Raw genomic sequence first — 18,766 nt, forward strand, 5'->3', positions numbered from 1 at the left:
AAAGGCTAATAACTCAAGTTTGTGAGGTAGGATAGGAGATATTCCTAAGAATTTCTGATTCTTTTTCTGGAAAAAAAAAGTTCTCTCCCCAGTTTTCCAACCGAAAATTGAGGTAAAAATAGGAAAAGTGATATTCTGTATAAATTACACTGGATTGTAAATTCCTCAGCAAAGACAAAGTACTATGTGATTGCAAAGTAATATGTTATTGCTGAGACCAACGCTCTGTCTCATTCAGTATGTACTGGCAGATGAGGATGAGATTTTTGAGAACTTGCAAGCTTTATTTGCAGTCCCTTAAATGTGGTGTTAGCATCAGCTATATCCATCAAAAGGGGGAAGGGGGCCAAACGCTCTGCTGCCATCATTCATAAAGCTAGAAAACTTGCTTAAGCATCTGTTTGATCTGCCAGGTAATATAAATAATGCCATAGAGTATGTACAATCAGTCACCAGATGCTTTGGATCGCTGCCTCAGCAGTGATTAACAAGAAATGTGGCAGGTCAACTATAAGTGCAGCAAAGAGAATGTCTTGGCCTCTCCAAAGGGAAACATATTAATTAAAGTTTTATTCTGGAGAGTTCTGAACTGTGCATAAATGAATGCTGAATTTTTATCCCCTGGATTCCAGACTCTTATCCAAATATCTACCCAACAGTTCTACTTCAATGTATAATAAGCATCTCAAACTCAACACGTTGAAACTGAACTTCTCTTTTCTTTCCCAAGTCTTCCTCATCTTAGTGGCAACTCCATCTTTCCAGTTATGCAAGCCTAAAAAGTTTAGAGTCATCATAGATTTCTCTCTTCTTCTAAACATCCACCTCCAGTGTCAGCAAATCCTGTTTACCTTCAAAATACAACAGATATTAGCCATTTCTCACCACCTCCATTACTACCAGTGCCATCATCATCTCTCACCTCAATTACTGCAACAGCCTCATAACCAGTCTTCCATTGCCCTTTCTCTGTCCATTCTTAATCCAGCTTCCAGAGTAATTATCTAAAAAAATAAGAATTGATATCATGTCACTTTTCTCAAATACTTTCAGTGAGTTCCCATATTACTCAGACTAAAAACAAAGTCGATATGAGGCCTGAAACAATTTATTCTACCACTTTGCCTCTATGATCTTGTGTTATACTCCCTACTACTCTGTTCTAGGTCTCCTGGGCCCCTTACTATTCCTCAAAACCACAGACACAGAAACACTGAAGCATCTTTGCGCTTGCTATTCCTTCTCTCTGGAATGCTCTTCCCCCAGGTATACACATGGCTCCTTTTCTCACTTTATTCAAAACTTTGCTCATGTGTCACCTCCTTCTGTTAGTTGATTTCTCTGCTCCCTATTGTGTTCCTGACTTCATTCATGCCTTTTTTATGTAGCTGTAATTTATTCATTTTCACTGCCACTTAGTATTCTATTGTATGAATATGCCACAATTTATTTATCCATTCTATTGATGGATAGCTATGGTGTTTCTAATGTTTGCTATTGCAAAAAAAAAAAAAAATCCTCCTATAAACATTCATGAACATAGCACCTGGTGCAAAATGCTGCATTATAGACTTGTGCATCTTCAGCTTTGCTATAGAATGCTAAATTGTTTTTCAGAAATAGTTGTATCAATTTATACACTCACCAACTATATATAACTGTATTGTCTGCTCTACAGCCTTGCTGAGATTTTTAATTATTCCCAATATGGCAGTTTTTAAATCATCTTTAATAATGGTTTTGATCTGCATTTTTTTTTCTGGCTATCAATGAGATTGAGCATCTTTTAATACACTGATCAACTGTATCAGGATTTGAAGAGGGAACAAATGACATGTTAGGATAATCAAAGGAACTAAGTACAAAGATGTTCATGGAGTGTAGGTGAATCCAGACTGTCAGCAATAGAGCTGCTTCTACTCCTAGATCCAAAAGGATAAGAGGAGGGAAAGGTTACTGGAAACCTAGAGGAATAGAGTCTTATGAAGCAGGAAACTTTGGTTGGAAGAAACAGCTAGAGTGAGGAAGGGATCAAGGAGAATATCTCAACCTCACTCTCCTCTCCTGATCTTCTGCCAGGTATCCCCATTGGCTGAATCCAAATGGATGTCAAAGAGGATGAGAACGCTGCTGAGGCCAGGATCCTAAACGAAGCATGGGGTGAAGAATGTAAAGTTGGTATATAGGGGCAAACAAAAGATATTTGCAGGAGCTATTCATTTTTACTTTTCTCTCCTATGAGTAGGAGACTTTCGCCCATTTTTATATTAGGTTATTTTTTTCATATTGATGTATATTAGTTCTTTATGTGGACAATTATTTCTATTGCAAATAAAATTAGTTTCTTTCTGATCGTTATGACTTTTCTTTCTTTTTTCTTGCCTTAATATACTGGCTAGAGCCCCCAATAATTAAAACCAGTGATATTTGTCTGGTTCATGATCTTACACAGAATATTTGCAAATTTGTCTTCATTAAGTATAAAGCCTATTATAGGCTTTTTTTTTTCTTAACAGCATATACTGGGGGCGCCTGGGTGGCGCAGTCGGTTAAGCGTCCGACTTCAGCCAGGTCACGATCTCGCGGTCCGTGAGTTCGAGCCCCGCGTCAGGCTCTGGGCTGATGGCTCGGAGCCTGGAGCCTGCTTCCGATTCTGTGTCTCCCTCTCTCTCTGCCCCTCCCCCGTTCATGCTCTGTCTCTCTCTGTCCCAAAAATAAATAAAAAAAACGTTGAAAAAAAAAAATTTAACAGCATATACTGAATCAGGATAAGGAAATGCTTTTCTGAGTTTGCCAAGAGGTTTTTGTTATTGTTGTTGTTTTAAATTTCAAATGGATGTTAACATTCAGCAAATATTTTTTCTCCATCTACTAAATACAGGGTCTACAAACTACTGTCCTCAAAGGCCAAATTCAGCCAACAATTTTTTTTTTTTTTTTTGTAAATACAGTTTTATTGGAAAAGAGCCACACTCACTTGTTTAAGTACAATATGGCTGCTTTCATACTAGAATGGCAAAATGTGTAGTTCTGTGGCCTGCAAATCTAAAAATACTTACTATCTAGTTAGCCCTTTGCAGAACTTTGTCAACTAGATGGTTATACAACTTTGCTTTTTACCTCTGATCATATGGCTTAGCTGGCTGTTCTCAAAGCGAACACCCCAAATCCATTCTCTGCCCTTTACTGCTCTATTCCCTCTGAGGCTTATTTTCACTAATTGCATCCCCAAGCTCCCTTGCCACTGGCTTTTCATGAGGGCTGACAAATGAGAGGCAGTAACAGGAGATGGGAGGCTGGTAGCCCTCACTGGTCATAGTTCTGACTTGTTATGGTTCTGGCAGAGGATACAGTCCTCTACGGCTACAAAGACTTATGGTTAAACCCTTTTCCATAATTCCATTTCTCGCTAAGCATTTCCTCTCTTTGCCTTTGCCCTTTCAATCTTAGAGGTTTCTGGCTATTGTTAGTCACCAAAAGGATGTCCAAGTATCTGTTATGGGTTCCATTAATCCTTCTGTAAACTGTTCCTTAAATTTCTTTCAGTTATAACTATCTTTTGTGTTTCATCTCTTTCTTGCTATGTCTCTTAGAAATGCAGCTGTTAATTATACAAACTGCTTTTCTAACATTAAACCAACCTTGAATTTTGGGGATCTACTCAATTGGTCATATTGCATATTGTTATAGGTCACTGCATTCAGTTTGCTTTTTTTTTTTTTTTTTCCTTTTAGGTCTTTGTATTTCTATTTATGAGAGAATAACCTGCTATTTTCCTTTCTTATTCTGTCCTTTTTAGATTTTGACATCATGATTCTGCTACCCTCATGACAAGATTTAAGGAGTGTTCTGTTTTTCTAGATTGAATAATTTATATAAGATAGTATGTATTCTTTATGTTTTGTTACAAACTTTTGGAAAAATCATCTGGCTTATTATTTTAAAATCACTTTTGCAAGTTAAATTTTTTTAGAATTTATCCATTTTATTAAGTCTTCAAATTTATTGAAACAAAGTTGTGACACCCTCTTTTAAATATATGCCTCATATCTGGTTCTCACCCTTTTGACCTCACATTATTATTTACAAATTCCCTAGATTTATTGTTTTAGTAGGATTGCTAACTCTTCCCTCAGTGCATGTCATTACATGTTTATTTTCTATTCCATTAATATCTATTATCTTCATGATTTCAATTATTGTATTTTCTTTAGGATTATTCACTTGTTATTTTTACATCACATTAAATTAAATGCTAAGCTCATTACTTTTTAACTCTTATTTTTTTCCAAGATAGGCATGTAAGTCATAAATTATCCTCTAAGGACAATTTGGGCTGTATCCCACAATTTTTTTAAGCAGCTTTAATGAGACATAATTCACATACCATATGATTTACCCAGTTAAAGTGAATAATTCAATAGTTTTAGGTATGTTACATGATTAACTTTATGGTAAAATATATACAATATAGAAGTTGCCATTTTAATCATTTAAAGTACACCATTCAGTGGTATACTTACATTCACAATGCTGCGCAACCACTATCTATTTCCAACATGTTTTCGTTACTTCAAACAGGAATGCTAAAATCAATAACCATTAGCTCTCCTTTCCCCCTCCCCTATATCCTGGTATCTACTAGTATCTACTTTCTGTCTCTATAAATTTGCCTGTTCTTCTATTTCATTAACTGAAATCATACAATACTTCTCCTTTTTTGTCTGACTTATTTCACTTAGCATAATGTCTTCAAGGGTCAATGATGTTGTAGCATTATTCAGAACTTCATTCCTTTTGATGGCTAAATAATATTCCATTCTATGTACATACAACATTTTGTTTATCCATTCATCTGTTGATGGACACTTGGGTTGTTTCTGCCTTTTGGCTATTGTGAATAATGCTGCAATAAACACTGGTGTAGAAGTATCTCTTCCAGTCCCAGCTTTCAAATACTTTGGGTATATACCTAGGAATTAAATTACTGGGTCATATGGTAATTCTGTCTAGCTTTTTGAAAAACAACCAGACTTTTTCTCTCAGGGGCTGCACTATTTTACGTTCCTATTAGCAATGTACAAGGGTTCCAATTTGTCTATATTCCTATCAACATTTGTAACTTTCAATTAAAAAATTATTACAGCCATTCTTGGAGATGTGAAGTGATATCTCATTGTGGTTTAGACTTGCTTTTTCCTAATGACTAAAGATGTTAAGTGAGCATCTTTTCCTGTGCTTTTTGGCCATTTGTATATCTTCTTTGGGAAGTGCATAATCAAGTACTTTGCACATTTTTTAATTGGGTTGTTGTCTTTTTGGGTGTTGAATTTTAAGAGTTTTTATTTATTTATTTATTTTTTTAAATTTTTTTTTCAACGTTTATTTTTTTTTGGGACAGAGAGAGACAGAGCATGAACGGGGGAGGGGCAGAGAGAGAGGGAGACACAGAATTGGAAACAGGCTCCAGGCTCCGAGCCATCAGCCCAGAGCCCGACGCGGGGCTCGAACTCACGGACCGCGAGATCGTGACCTGGCTGAAGTCGGACGCTTAACCGACTGCGCCACCCAGGCGCCCCGAATTTTAAGAGTTTTTAATATATTTGTATTTTTTCTGGATTTTATGTTTTTTCTACATTACATAAAAAAGAAGCTATTACCTCTTCAACCCATAACATATTAACTTCCTCAGGTAAAATTAGTGATTATTCAACATAATTTGTGATCAGTATGGCTTAACAGAAGTCTGACTCTAAGTCTTATTCTGAAAGCATAGGCAGATTTGCCAGTAATTTACTTCTAGCTATGACCAAGTCACATAAACCACCACTATGATCATTTTATCATTGTTTATGTACCACATAAAATTGAAAAATGAATATATATGTAATATGTGTATATATGTGTGTGTTTCTCATATATATATATATATATATATATATATATATATGGATGAAATTCTAAATAAAAAGAGCAAAACCCAGTATAAAATACTGCTCAGAAGCCCAGAGACTATAGATTTTGTACTATGATGCAATAGAAACATGTAATATTGGAGGAAGAGAACCATTCCATTTAGTATTTTTCTCTCTACCACTATATGAAAATAGTACAAGGCAAGGATTACAGTCAGACTACCTTTCCTTTAGTTTCTCCTCCATTCTCCACTTCAATTCTTGAGACCTTTCAGAACTAACAGAGGCTTCATTGCGAGGTAGGGGAGAGGAATGAAGTTGTCATTGGCTTTCTGGTCTCCTCCAGCTACTCAGCAGACTAAGGAATTCCTTCTGTGTGCTCCTCACAAGGACCTTCAAAGGTTGGACAATTGGGTGGTCAGATAAGGGAAGTCCCCCAGGCCCAGTGCTACTTAACTTCTAAACAAGGTGTGAGTGGGTACACAAGGGATGTAGCATTAATGGGCATGAGGAAGTAAGAAAGGGGGTGAGGAGAACATTGAGGGATTAGAAGAAGCAAAAGAAACATTTGCCTGGGCCTCACGCGCAGGGCAAGCTACCAATTTAGATACTTTTTAATTTGATGACACTGAATTGATCTTTGCCTGCTTAACATTAATTGGTAACACTGCACGAAGCTAGCATTTCCCATTTAGTAACAGATGCACTTGTAGAAAACAGAAGTTCGAAATAAGTTTGCTTTTTAAATGCTTATTTTTGCTTTTAATTATTAGAGTTAGAAACTCCCAATGGAAGTGGCACAGTCCTTTGTAGAGCTCTGAACAAAACAGTTAAAACTTTCTATGCAGTCACAACCCTGAAATCAAGACCTGAGCTGAGATCAAGAGTCAGATGCTTAACCAACTGGGCCACACAGGTACGCCTTCCCCCACTGTTTTTAAATACATACCTTTTTTTATTGTATGAATGAATCCGATAACTAACCAGGTGGTAAGTTTTCTTTTATAAATCTTAGTGAGTTGCTTTTTTTAAGATGGTCATATAAGAAAATTTTACACTTCACAGGTTAATCATGATATTTAAAAATAACTTTTCAAGGGGTGTCTGGGTGGCTCAGTCGGTTAAGTGTCCGACTTCATGATCTCACAATTCGTGAGCTCGAGTCGAGCCTGTGTCAGGCTCTGTGCTGACAGCTCAGAGACTGAAGCCTGCTTTGGATTCTCTGTCTCCCTCTTTCTCTGCCCCTCCCCAGCTTGCACTCTGTTTCTGTCTCTCTCTCAAAAATAAATAACCATTAAGCAAAATTTAAAAATAACTTTTCAAAGATACTATTCTCATTTAAAATATATTTTTCTTTTATTATAGTCCAGCATCTCCATTTCCTACTATAACATGTTTTTAAGTGTACACCACAAGGTGGCATACAAAACCTCATAAAGACATTTCTGGACATCTGTCAAAACTTTACTATATACTTATAGAAAACCTCCCTTAAATCCAGGCAAGAGGGACTCCAACCCTGGACCCTTTGCTTCAGAGCTAGGCTCTGTCCCATTCTATCATATGTCTCTCCCCACACGGTAAGAAGATGACAGCAACTGGGGACGTGTCCCTCCTCACCTGGAGAACCTCTTCCAAGGCCTTCCTGGTCCATCCCAGGACAGTGGATGAAGCTGGGAAGCACATTCCAAATGTCTGGACCGCTGAAGCAGCACACCTGCAGGAGCTGGGGGTGGGTTGTCCTTGGGACAGGACGGCGTTGGGACAAAGAGAGCTGAGTCCAGCTCGCCCTGCTTTGCTGCTCATCAGTGCCGGGCTCGAGGAGTCCGAGAATTCTGGCAACCTTAAGAAGGCATGTTTGCCAAGGTAGGAACAGTTTGTTAGTGTGATTTATAACTTCTCATTATTTAGGCATATGGTATGTGGACCTCCATTTTCATGGAGAGTCCTGCAAACATTAGAGATGAGACCGTGCACGTACAAAATTTGTTATTTTTGGTGTATATTTGCTTACTTATAATCTGTACTTGAAATTAGACTACATTAGAATCCTGAGATTTCAGCAATAAAATCAGCAGCTGATATGACTAGCTTGTATTGGCTATTTATCAGGAAGTAAAAATAACTGTCATCAAAATGGCCTATAATAGAATTTGTAAACAAAGGTAAACAAGGCAGCTATTATAGCTAGCCACCACTATTTCAGTTTTCCTCCTTCCAGGAATATAAGGACTGTACTTAACTATCCTTAGGTATTACAGGTGTGGCCATGTGGCTAGCTTTTTTTTTTTTTTTTTTTAAGTTTTGGTTTAGACTCTTTTTATAATAATCTTACTGAGATGTAACTCTCACACCATAAAATCACCCTTTTAAAGTGTATAATTCAGTGGATTTTAATATTTTCAGTTAGGCAACTAACACCACTAACTTTAGGACTTTTGTACCATTGCCAAAAAAGAAACTTGTACCTGTTAGCAGTGTATGACTAGGTTTGACCACCGTAATTGGAGATGGAAGGTTGTGCATGACATGACAGCAAGTCTCTTCATGGTGCTGGGTTCACTATGTTCTCCCCTTGCCGTGGTGGCGGTATTCCACAGGTGAGGCTACACCAGCTTGTCTCTTGGGAGTGAGGATAAAAATGGAGCCAAGGCCTTAATGAACCAAGAATGTAGCTAAGAAACACTTTCATTGTGTTAAGTCACTAAGATTTTTGGGGTCGTTCATACACACAGCATAGTGTAGCCCACCATGATCAATGCACACAGGATAAAGATCAGTTTGATCATAAATTAGTTAGGGAAGGCAGAATTTTTTTTAGAGTGTCTAGAAATTGTAATTATGACTTTTGGGGTGCCTGGGTGGCAGTCAGTGAGCGTGTGACTTGATCTCAGCTCAGATCATGATCTCACAGTTTGTGGGACTGAGCACCACATAGGGCTCTACGCTGACAGCATGGAGCCTACTTGGGATTCTCTCTCTCTCTCTCTCTCTCTCTCTCTCTCTCTGTCCATCCTCCATTCTTGCACTCACACTCTCTCTCAAAATAAATAAATTAAAAAAATAAATGACTCATTACTAATTACCTTGTTACAACGAAAAAGAGGCTGATTTTAAATGAGATGATCATTGGAGGAAAGTCATTTCATTTGAGCGAGGGACACTTGACAACTATATTAACCATCAAAGGCCCAATATGACATCATCACAAACCCTGTTCTGCTGATGGGAGGAGCATGATAGCTATCACTATTTTGGACAACTATGCTTTCTTAAGATTTCTTTATGGACTCCTACCTGGAATTTAATTGGTCTATGGTATAGGGCCCCAGATTCTTTTTTTTTCTTCCTTCAATCATGTATCCTTTAGCCCATATTAAACATAATTTAATCTTTCCTTTTTTTAAAAATTTTTAATGTTTATGTTTAAGAGAGAGAAAGACAGCATAGTATGAGTGGGGGAGAGGTGGAGAGAGGGAGACACAGAATCTGACGCAGACTCCCGACTCTGAACTGTCAGCACAGAGCCCAAGATGGGTCTCGAACCCATGAACAGCAAGATCATGACCTGAGCTGAAGTCTGACTCTTAACCAACTTGAGCCACCCAAGTGCCCCTAATCTTTCTTCTTAAATGAGTAATTACAGTATCTCAGGTCTCTATTTCCAGTATCATATCACCTTTCAGTAAGGTTCATACATCATGTGTGGGATATTCTGTTGATCTTAAAATATGCTCTATTCATTAACAGTTTAGGTTCCCATTACGCATCACTGCCAAACTGTATCAAATAATCCCCATTCTTTTCTTCTCTCTTCCTCTAACCTTTATTAGCTATCAGATTAAACTTCCTAAAATGTATTTTTTATCATTAATTTTAATGTTGATTTTTGAAAGAGAGAAACAGAGTGCAAGCAGGGGAGGGGCAGAGACAGAGAGGGAGACACAGAATCTGAAGCAGGCTCCAGACTTTGAGCTGTCAGCACAGAGCCCGACGCGGGGCTCAAACTCACAAACTGAGAGGTCATGACCTGAGCTGAAGTTGGATGCTTAACCAACTGAGCCACCCAGGCAGGAGCCTCCCTAAAATGTATTTCTGATCATGACACCTCCCTATACAAAAACCTTCAGTGGGGGTGCCTGACTGGCTCAGTCAGTGGAGCATGCAACTCTTCATCTAGGGGCCATGGGTTCCAGTCCCATGCTAGGTGTAGAACTTATATTAAGAAAGAAGAAAAGTAAAAAGCAAAAACAAAACCTTCAATAGCCCTCAGAAAATAAAAAATAACTTAGCTAGGTATTTGTATTACTTTGGTAGGGCTGCGATAAAAAAGTGCCATAAACTGGGTTGTGTATAAAAAAGGTTATTTATTGCCTCACAGTTCTGGAGGCTACAAATCGACAATGAAGGTGTTAACAGGGATGATTCTTTTTGAGGCCTGTGAGGAAGAATCTGTTCCATGCCTCCTCCTTAGTTCCTGGAGGTTTGCTGGTAATCTGGCATTCTTTGGCTTGTAGAAGATATATGCCCAGTCCCTGCCTTCCTCTTCATTCCCCTTGAGTCTGTGTTCAAATTACTCCCTTTTATAAAGACATCAGTCATATTGTATTAGGACCCCATTCTACTCCAATATGACCTCATCTACACTGATGTTTACATCTGCAATAACCCTATTTCCAAATAAGGTCACATTCTGAGGTACCAGAGTTTAGTACTTCACAATTCAAACCATAACTGTATTCAACACCCTCCACAAAGTTTCATTCATACTTCCCTTTTCAGCTTTATTTTCCCATACATTACACCTGAATGTAAGTATCTGAGGTACTATAGACAACCAAAAGCCCTGCCTTTCTGTGAATCACTATAATATTTTTCTGACTCTGTTCATTTTTCTTCCTCTCTTTTGTACCATCTCATCACATCCTGTGCATTCTTCAAAGTCACGTTCAAATGATCCTTCTTTTGTAAGCATAATCCTAAATTTTCTATCTAGAAGTTAACATCTCTCCTTTATGACACTCTCTGTATATCACCTGTACTTCTCTAATGGACTTCAGCATGTAATTTGTAACTTGTGTTATACATGGCTTATATGGTCTATAATCTTTACCACGCTGTAAATCCCTTATGAAGATGAGACACACATCTAACTCATTCTTTAATCTTCCCACAAAATTCTTCAAAGTGTTTTACAACAAATATTTGTTGAATAAAGTTACAAATATCAGAATATCAGAGCTTATAGTTTAAAATCTTTTATACTAGTTAGCATTATTTACTTCTCTAAGATTGAAAAAAATGTTATTAAAGGTGTTTTTGGCTTAATATATACTATGGAAATGCACAACTGTTTTCAAACCAATACATCGTTTCAGATACAAATTCTGAGCCTACAAGGTGAAATTATCAATACCCTTTAAGAGCTTATTAAACAACTCTAAAATTTTTTCCCTACAATATTGTTTTTAAAAAGTTCCTATGACACAGAAAGAAGTTTCACTTAATTCATCGTTATGGTTGAATAAATATTTATTAATCCCATTCTAGGTAGTTCAAACTTACTTTTCAAAGGGGGAAAATATTCCAAAAAAAAATTAAACTGAAAACATGGCACCAATAGCAGAGAAAGATCTGAGAGTTCTGAGCTGGAATTCAGTTTCCTTCCTAAGAAGTAATCATGCTTTGCCTATTCTCTTTTCAGAAGAAAAAGGGAATTCTATATATTATATGTTTTCTTTGCCTTTATATATATGTATTGACATTCAAACATAAGTTTATATAAATTAATAGTTATAAAATAAAACTTCAGGATTTAGTCATCAAGAGTGTGTCAAGACACTTCTATACAACTTTTTTGAATGGAAAAGATATCAAGATTCAAGGAGTTATACATTCTAAACAAACACTTTAAATAGATTTTAGTATTTACTAACTTAAGTACTCAAGGACTTGGTTTGAAGAGTCCAACAGACTGAAAGTCTGCTTTTCAAGAGTACTATGATCTTCCAGCAATGGAGAGATTTTGGCACTTCTATATTCTAATAGTTCACCATCTTTGCTTGATGTCAGTAATTCATTATCGACTACACCAATAGTTGCATCTTCTACCAGAATATTTGCTTGGTATGCTCCAACTGGAATTTCAGGCAATCCGATGTAGTCATGATCTGCCACTACCGAACCTTGCAAGAGATAAAGACTGTCTGAAAGAAGAAACATCATAAGGTCACCTTTTAGTATTATAATTAAACATCATTTTAAAATTAAACAATGTTAAATAAGGATGAAACCCCAAGTAATAAAAATTAACAATCAGATTAATTGGTTAATTCTGATTAATTCTGGTGGGTTCTCCTATCTACTAAATAAATATACATGTCAAAGGATGAATCAAATGATATATACAGGGGCGCCTGGGTGGCTTAGTCGGTTAAGCACCAGACTCTTGATTTCAGCTCAGGTCATGATCTCATGGTTCATGGGATCGAGCCCCACATCAGGCTCCACGCTAACAGCACAGAGCCTGCTTGGGATTCTCTCTCTCCTTCTCACTCTGTCCCTCTCCTACTCAGACATGCATGCTCTCTCAAAATAAATAAATAAACATTAAAAAAATGACAAATACAGTTCATATGCATAGAGTTCAGGAAAGACCAAAAATTTTAAAAGAGTCAAGTTTTCCTGTTCCCTTGACCTGTCTTTGGCAGGTATGGGTGAAGGGATAGAAGGGGCTGAAGATGATGGTAAAGATTAAAAGTTATAGAACTCTATTTCTGATGTTGGTGTTATCCTTAAAAGCACCTCTGAGTGAATTAATGGGATCTTGAATGATATTTAACAAATTAAATCCTCACATTTGTAACTTCAGATAACCTAATCTTCATAGAATATGTAGTAGAGCAATAATATCAAATTGTTTATAATATGAAATTATAAACGAATAATAATATGAAGTTACTAGAATGAGGCTTCTGTGAAAGTTACTAAAGTCAGGCTTATATGATACAGGTAAGTAGGCAAACTTATGTGTAAGTGGGCTTAAAATACTTAGCTTACCTAAGTCTAATTTAATACCAAAATGTTCATGAAATTTTAAGGTATAGCTAAATTCATACTGAAATACTGACAAGGAACTTTCCTTGCCAGCATTTTATTCTATTTTGAGCAAAGTTATCATCACTATCAAGAAAAAAAAATGCTTAATATGAATGTTAAACTGATGGAAAAGCAGTAGCATCTTTATAAAAGAAAAAAAAAGATTAATGTATATAAAAGGATTCCTCCCAACCTGGCATTTTTTAATTCGTTACAACAAAGAACTCTTCCACCATAGATGATTAACTTCCTGGACCCCTGCTTTCTCTTTCTGGATTTTTCTCCCAAAACATTCATAATTCTACGATTTTAATGGCTTAAAGAATCCTCAAATTTTAAGTTCAAGAAATATCAAAAGGAAGATTAATTGCCCATTTAGATAAGAGATTAACAAAAACTTCTCAGAGCATATAAATTTCCTAATAAACCCTGGAATATGATCCTCTTCTACCCATTCTCATGCTAACTTGTGGAAAGCTTACTGAGCCTACTCCAATCCCATTAAGTTTACAACATTTAAGCACTTTTGATTTAAAAACTTCAAAAGATCAAAGCCATGGTCTCTACCCACAGATGGTATAAATGGACTTGGCTTGTGTGGGCATTTAGTTTTGCCCATTTTATTCTTCATTAAGCAAAGTATACTTGGTATTTTAGTTTTGAGAGGTTTTTCCAAGTTTTACCCCACCAATTCTTATTTATGAATAGTTGGAACTAAAACTGAGAAGGATGCTAAGAAGATACACATATTTATGATGAAAATAAAAGTATGGATAATTGAAGGTGGTTAAGAATGAGTTTTGTATGTTAGCATGATGAACTGTTGGACAAGAGGTACTCTGAAAGATAAAAACCAAACCATACAAACCATGAGAAGTGCTACTGCCCAAGAGCAGGAAGAAAGAGCAAAATTGTGATCAATGCATTTGAAACACTTTAGCATATGTTGATAAGATTCAAAACCTAAGTTCACTCTTAAGCTCTTAATATTGGAGAAGGCTAGATACTAGTATACAAGAGAACTTTAAAAGGTTAGGTATGATAAAAGCATTGCTGATGAAATTTTTCAAATAAGCCATGGGAATTCCTGCACAAAGCTGCAAAAATATCAGTGAAAGCAGATACCACAGCATTTAAGGTATTTCCAAAGATCCTTGCCAAGATCTTTGATGAAGGACGTTTTCGGTCTCAAACACTGTTTTCAATGCAGATAAATCAGGTCTCTTTTAAAAAATATGTCCAGTAAACATGTATCAACAGGAAAAACATGCACAGATATAAAGTTCTTAGAAGTTACCACTTTGGTATCTTGGAAATGTACTCACAGACCTTCAGCTTAAACACCCCCCTTGTTACACTGAACTTCGAAATAAATGGATTTTACCAACTTCACTTGTTTATAAGAGGAGAGCTTCTATATATATGTCTTTATATAATATACATACCTTTTCTTTTAAGTAAGTGATACATTTTAAAGTACCTATTGCAATAACACTGTAAACAACAAGAACTATACCTGGCAAATTCTATACAAATCACTTTATATGCAATGGAAAATTACTCTGGAGATTTCAAGCCTTGTTTGTGTAAGAAAAAAAACAAAATTCTCATTCATTCAGAAAGGTCAAATATGTTTCAACTCCTACCATGGTCTAAACCTACTGGAGCTAACAGAAATGCTCTTTAACTTCAAAACAAATTACCAAAAATTACCTGAAAGAGACTTTCGATCAGGCCCTACTCACATGATTAAATAATAATAATTAGATACACTGGGTTATATCAAATATATTATTAAAATTATTTTCACCTATTTCTTTCTACTTTAATGTGACTACTAGAAAATTTAAAATTACACTATTACATAATTTTTGCATTTTATATATATCTACTGGACAGTACTGATGTAGAATAATCCTGAGTTAGGGATATTAAAAAAGAAATTAAGTTTTTACCCCCAAGATAGAGAGGTAAACATACAATACTAAAACATTTTCAATTCAGTCACATTACATGATAAACTTTAATTTTTTTTTTCTCATTCTGTTTAGTTATCATTATGACATCTGTTTGATGAAAAGCATTATTTCAGTTTTGACCAGACTGAATAATTAGGTCTTTAGTTTCTCACAAAAAGAGGTAAGGTGTTACCAGCAGTTTGACATACTTTTCCTTACTCAGTTTTTGTTTTTTTTTTTTTAAGTTTATTTTTATTTTAAGAGACAGCAAGCAAGCAGGGTGGGGGGGGAGGGGGCGGGCAGAGAGGGGTGGGGGAGGGAGGGAGGGAGGGAGAGAGAATGAGAGAGAATGAGAATGAGAATCAGCATGGAGCCTGACATGGGGCTTGAACTAAGAAACCATGAGATCATGACCTCAGCTGAAACCAAGTGGGAAGCTTAACCAACTGAGCCACCCAGGCACCCCACCTTACATAGTTTTAAGTGGTAAAAAAATAAAAGAAACAAATTTTTAAATTTCCCTAAGAAGAAAAATAAGTTAAAATTAAAGTCTCAAAAAAGTCTGCGTAATTCGGTTTAATTTGTTTCTTCAAACAGAAAAGTACATGGTTTTAAAATAATTTTCTTATTCTGAAAAGAGGTGACCAGACTAATTCTATATATGGCCTGATAATCCTAAAAGTATTAGAATGTGTTGCCACACTAGTATATCCTTCCTTATGATAAAATAACAACAAATAATTATAATTTGATACTACATAATTGTCACTATAATAGATAAGCAATACTAACAACAGAGAACTGAAGGACTCTTGATTTAGAGATTATACAACTAGCAGCCCAAACAAAGGGAGGTTCTTTGGATGAATTACGTTAACAATAAAAATCATGGGCTTGACAATAAAGAACTAAGGTTAGTTTTGTTTCCTGACTGTAGACCGTAATTGTGGTTGGGAGAATAATGGGCCCCTAAAGATGTCCATGTACCAAAAACTCCCTGAACCTGAACTTATATTACCTTACATGACAAAGGAAAATTAGAGAAGTGATAGAATTAAGGTTGTTAACCAGCTGACCCTAAAATAGGGAGATTATCCTGTACTATCCAGGTGGCCTCAAGAACATGGTCCTTAAATGTGGACGGGGGAGGAAGAGAGAAGGTTGCAGTGCCTGTGACCTGAGAAGGACTCTACCAGCCATTGCTGGCTCTGGAGAGGCAGGAGACCACAACCCACACGAGGTGGGCAGCCCCTCAAAGGTGGGAAAGGCAAAGAAATAGGTTCTCTTCTAGAGTTTCCAGAAAGGAACACAGCCCTGCCAACATTTGGCTTTAGCCCAAGAAAACTTATCTTGGAATTCTAAGATAATGAATTGTAAGACGTGCATTTTAAACCACTGAATTTATGGTAATTTGTCATGGCAGGAAAAGGAAACTTACAAAATAATGAAGACCATTTCATAAATTGTGAAGGGCAATCAGCAGATATCTATCACAACTTCCAACCAAAACAAAATAAAACTACTCAAAATGTATGTTGGATATGATAAGGAGTCAGTAACATTTTTCCTTTCAAAGGGGACATTATGATCACAAAAAGATAGTATGGAATGTCATAAAACTTCTTGTTAAAATAATTAGTCTTGAAAAGGTACCTGACATTGAACTACTAAACAAAATGACATAGGGTTGCCTAAAATAGCAATGAGAAATATTGTAGACCTAGTACTGAATGTGTTGCCTCATGTTCTAGATAAGAATGGATAAGAAGTTGGCAACAGAAGCTTATCTGCTTTGGACAGTGAGTCTTTAAAACAGCTACGAGATCTCATGGCTGGTAAGAGTAGCAATGATAAGTGCAGACAGACAGTGCACAGCAATGATAAGTGCAGAGGCTATACCTCTTTCAAATTTATGTCAAATGAAAGAACAGGATTTAAGTCATTCAAAGACATTTAGTTTGCTTCACATTCAGTTCAAGGACTCTTTAAAATCAGCTTTTGAATTAAAGATTTTCAAGAAAATGTGTGATATTGAAGAAAAAGATGGCAGAAATCACATTTATTTTGAATCTAAGAAAAAAATGAAAAGAAAAGAAAAAAGAAAAGAAAAGAAAAAGAAACACAAAATAAGAAACAAAGAGTAATCAAGAACCAGATTCCAGGATGGCCAGACCACACGTCCTTTGATTAACAAGAAAAAACAATTTTACCCATTTATTATTTCAGGTTTCTTATATGTACACTAGTACTAAAATTGTAATTTCTTTTATATTACTGGAAGAAATATCAGCAGAGAATTCGAGCATGAGGCAAAAATTAGACTGCCTCTGTTTAGAAGCTGTTCTCCTCAATTGGATTCTGAAATATGCAGGAGTAGCAAAATGTTTGGCCTCCTTTCTGAGAAAGTCTTTGGTAACAGCAAACTGTAAAATGTTGAAACAGATCCTGATATAGCAACATTTTCAATGTAAATTTTGTATTAATTAAGGAAGGTTTACACATTAGAAGGGAGCAAGTCCTGAATGCTGAGACTAGGGAGAAAATCATGCTAGAGAAAAAAGGACAACATGTACCTGTATAATCAGTTTTTTTCCTACTTAATTTGCATAAGACAAATCATGAAGGGAACTCAGTACTGAGAAGAGGTACAAGGAATGAAAGTGCCGACCTTCCAAGAAAGAGAATGAGTACTGTGAGATTTCAGAATTAGAACAGTCCAAGGTAAGTTTACTAACAGAGCAATTAGGCTGTCATAAGCAGAAGGAAAGGTGCTAAGAATTTTAAACATGAGAGTTGTAACCCAGATCGGAAGCAAAGCTGAACTATTCTTGAGCAGCCTCCAAGGGCATTTTTATCCTAAAAAACTAGGGTAAACATAAATAGTCTATTATTGCTCTTATAATATTCACTTAAGCCTGGTACTGTATTATCTTCCTTTGTTATTCATATTCAAATAATACTGCTTTATAGGAAAAGCAAAATTAACTGGATGAGGTACCAATTCACTCCCTGTCAGTTATCCACCCGAGAGAATCTCTAGGGAGCAGTTAAAATAGGCTGGAGAAAGTGGGATTTAATCTGAAAGCCATGGCAAAATGTCACTTATCTCTTAATCTCTGAACGGAAGAGTTAAAGAAATCAGGATATCATCCTGACTGTTCAAAACCACATTTGGGGGCAAGTATAACCTTGCTGTCAAAAGGCTATCACCTCTTCTGACAGTACCTTAAAGCATTCTGACTACACCCTACTCTGCACCCTCCTTGCATCCATCATGACCTGACTATGGTGCAACATTACAAATTAATCCCTTTTTTTTTTTTTTTTTTTTTTTCAACGTTTATTTATTTTTGGGACAGAGAGAGACAGAGCATGAACGGGGGAGGGGCAGAGAGAGAGGGAGACACAGAATCGGAAACAGGCTCCAGGCTCCGAGCCATCAGCCCAGAGCCTGACGCGGGGCTCGAACTCACGGACCGCGAGATCGTGACCTGGCTGAAGTCGGACGCTTAACCGACTGCGCCACCCAGGCGCCCCTAATCCCTTTTTTTTTTAAAGTCCCCTAGTGTATTTATCTCACAGAATTCTGGTTAGTATGGTTGGTTCTGGCATTATTTATCTTAGTTGATATTTTCTGATGCTAAACGAGGCACAAAGTGACAAGTAAAATATTGTGAAAGTAAAAACAGAAAAGGTATTAATTCTTCCTTCTGTGAAATAGGTCCAGCATCTCCTATGTGAACTGTGGGGCAAATGTGTGAAAAGTAAACTAGAAATCAAAATAAAATTTCTTCC

The 18,766-nt window shown here is 36.4% G+C and overlaps 1 protein-coding gene across 1 annotated transcript in view; it reads left to right on the forward strand.

Moving 5' to 3' along the window:
• PAM (peptidylglycine alpha-amidating monooxygenase) overlaps positions 1-2,358 on the forward strand; it is a 157,935-nt gene extending 155,577 nt beyond the window's left edge. The window contains exon 22 of the mRNA XM_047089912.1: positions 2,080-2,358. The gene's annotated coding sequence lies outside the window, so the exon portion shown is untranslated. The remainder of the gene's footprint in view (positions 1-2,079) is intronic.
• The last annotated feature ends 16,408 nt before the right edge of the window (positions 2,359-18,766 follow it).

Source organism: Lynx rufus, unplaced genomic scaffold (genome assembly GCF_022079265.1).
Source record: "Lynx rufus isolate CCGP_SWC_20201006 ecotype Redwood Valley unplaced genomic scaffold, mLynRuf1.p SCAF_1, whole genome shotgun sequence".
Lineage (NCBI taxonomy): Eukaryota > Metazoa > Chordata > Mammalia > Carnivora > Felidae > Lynx > Lynx rufus.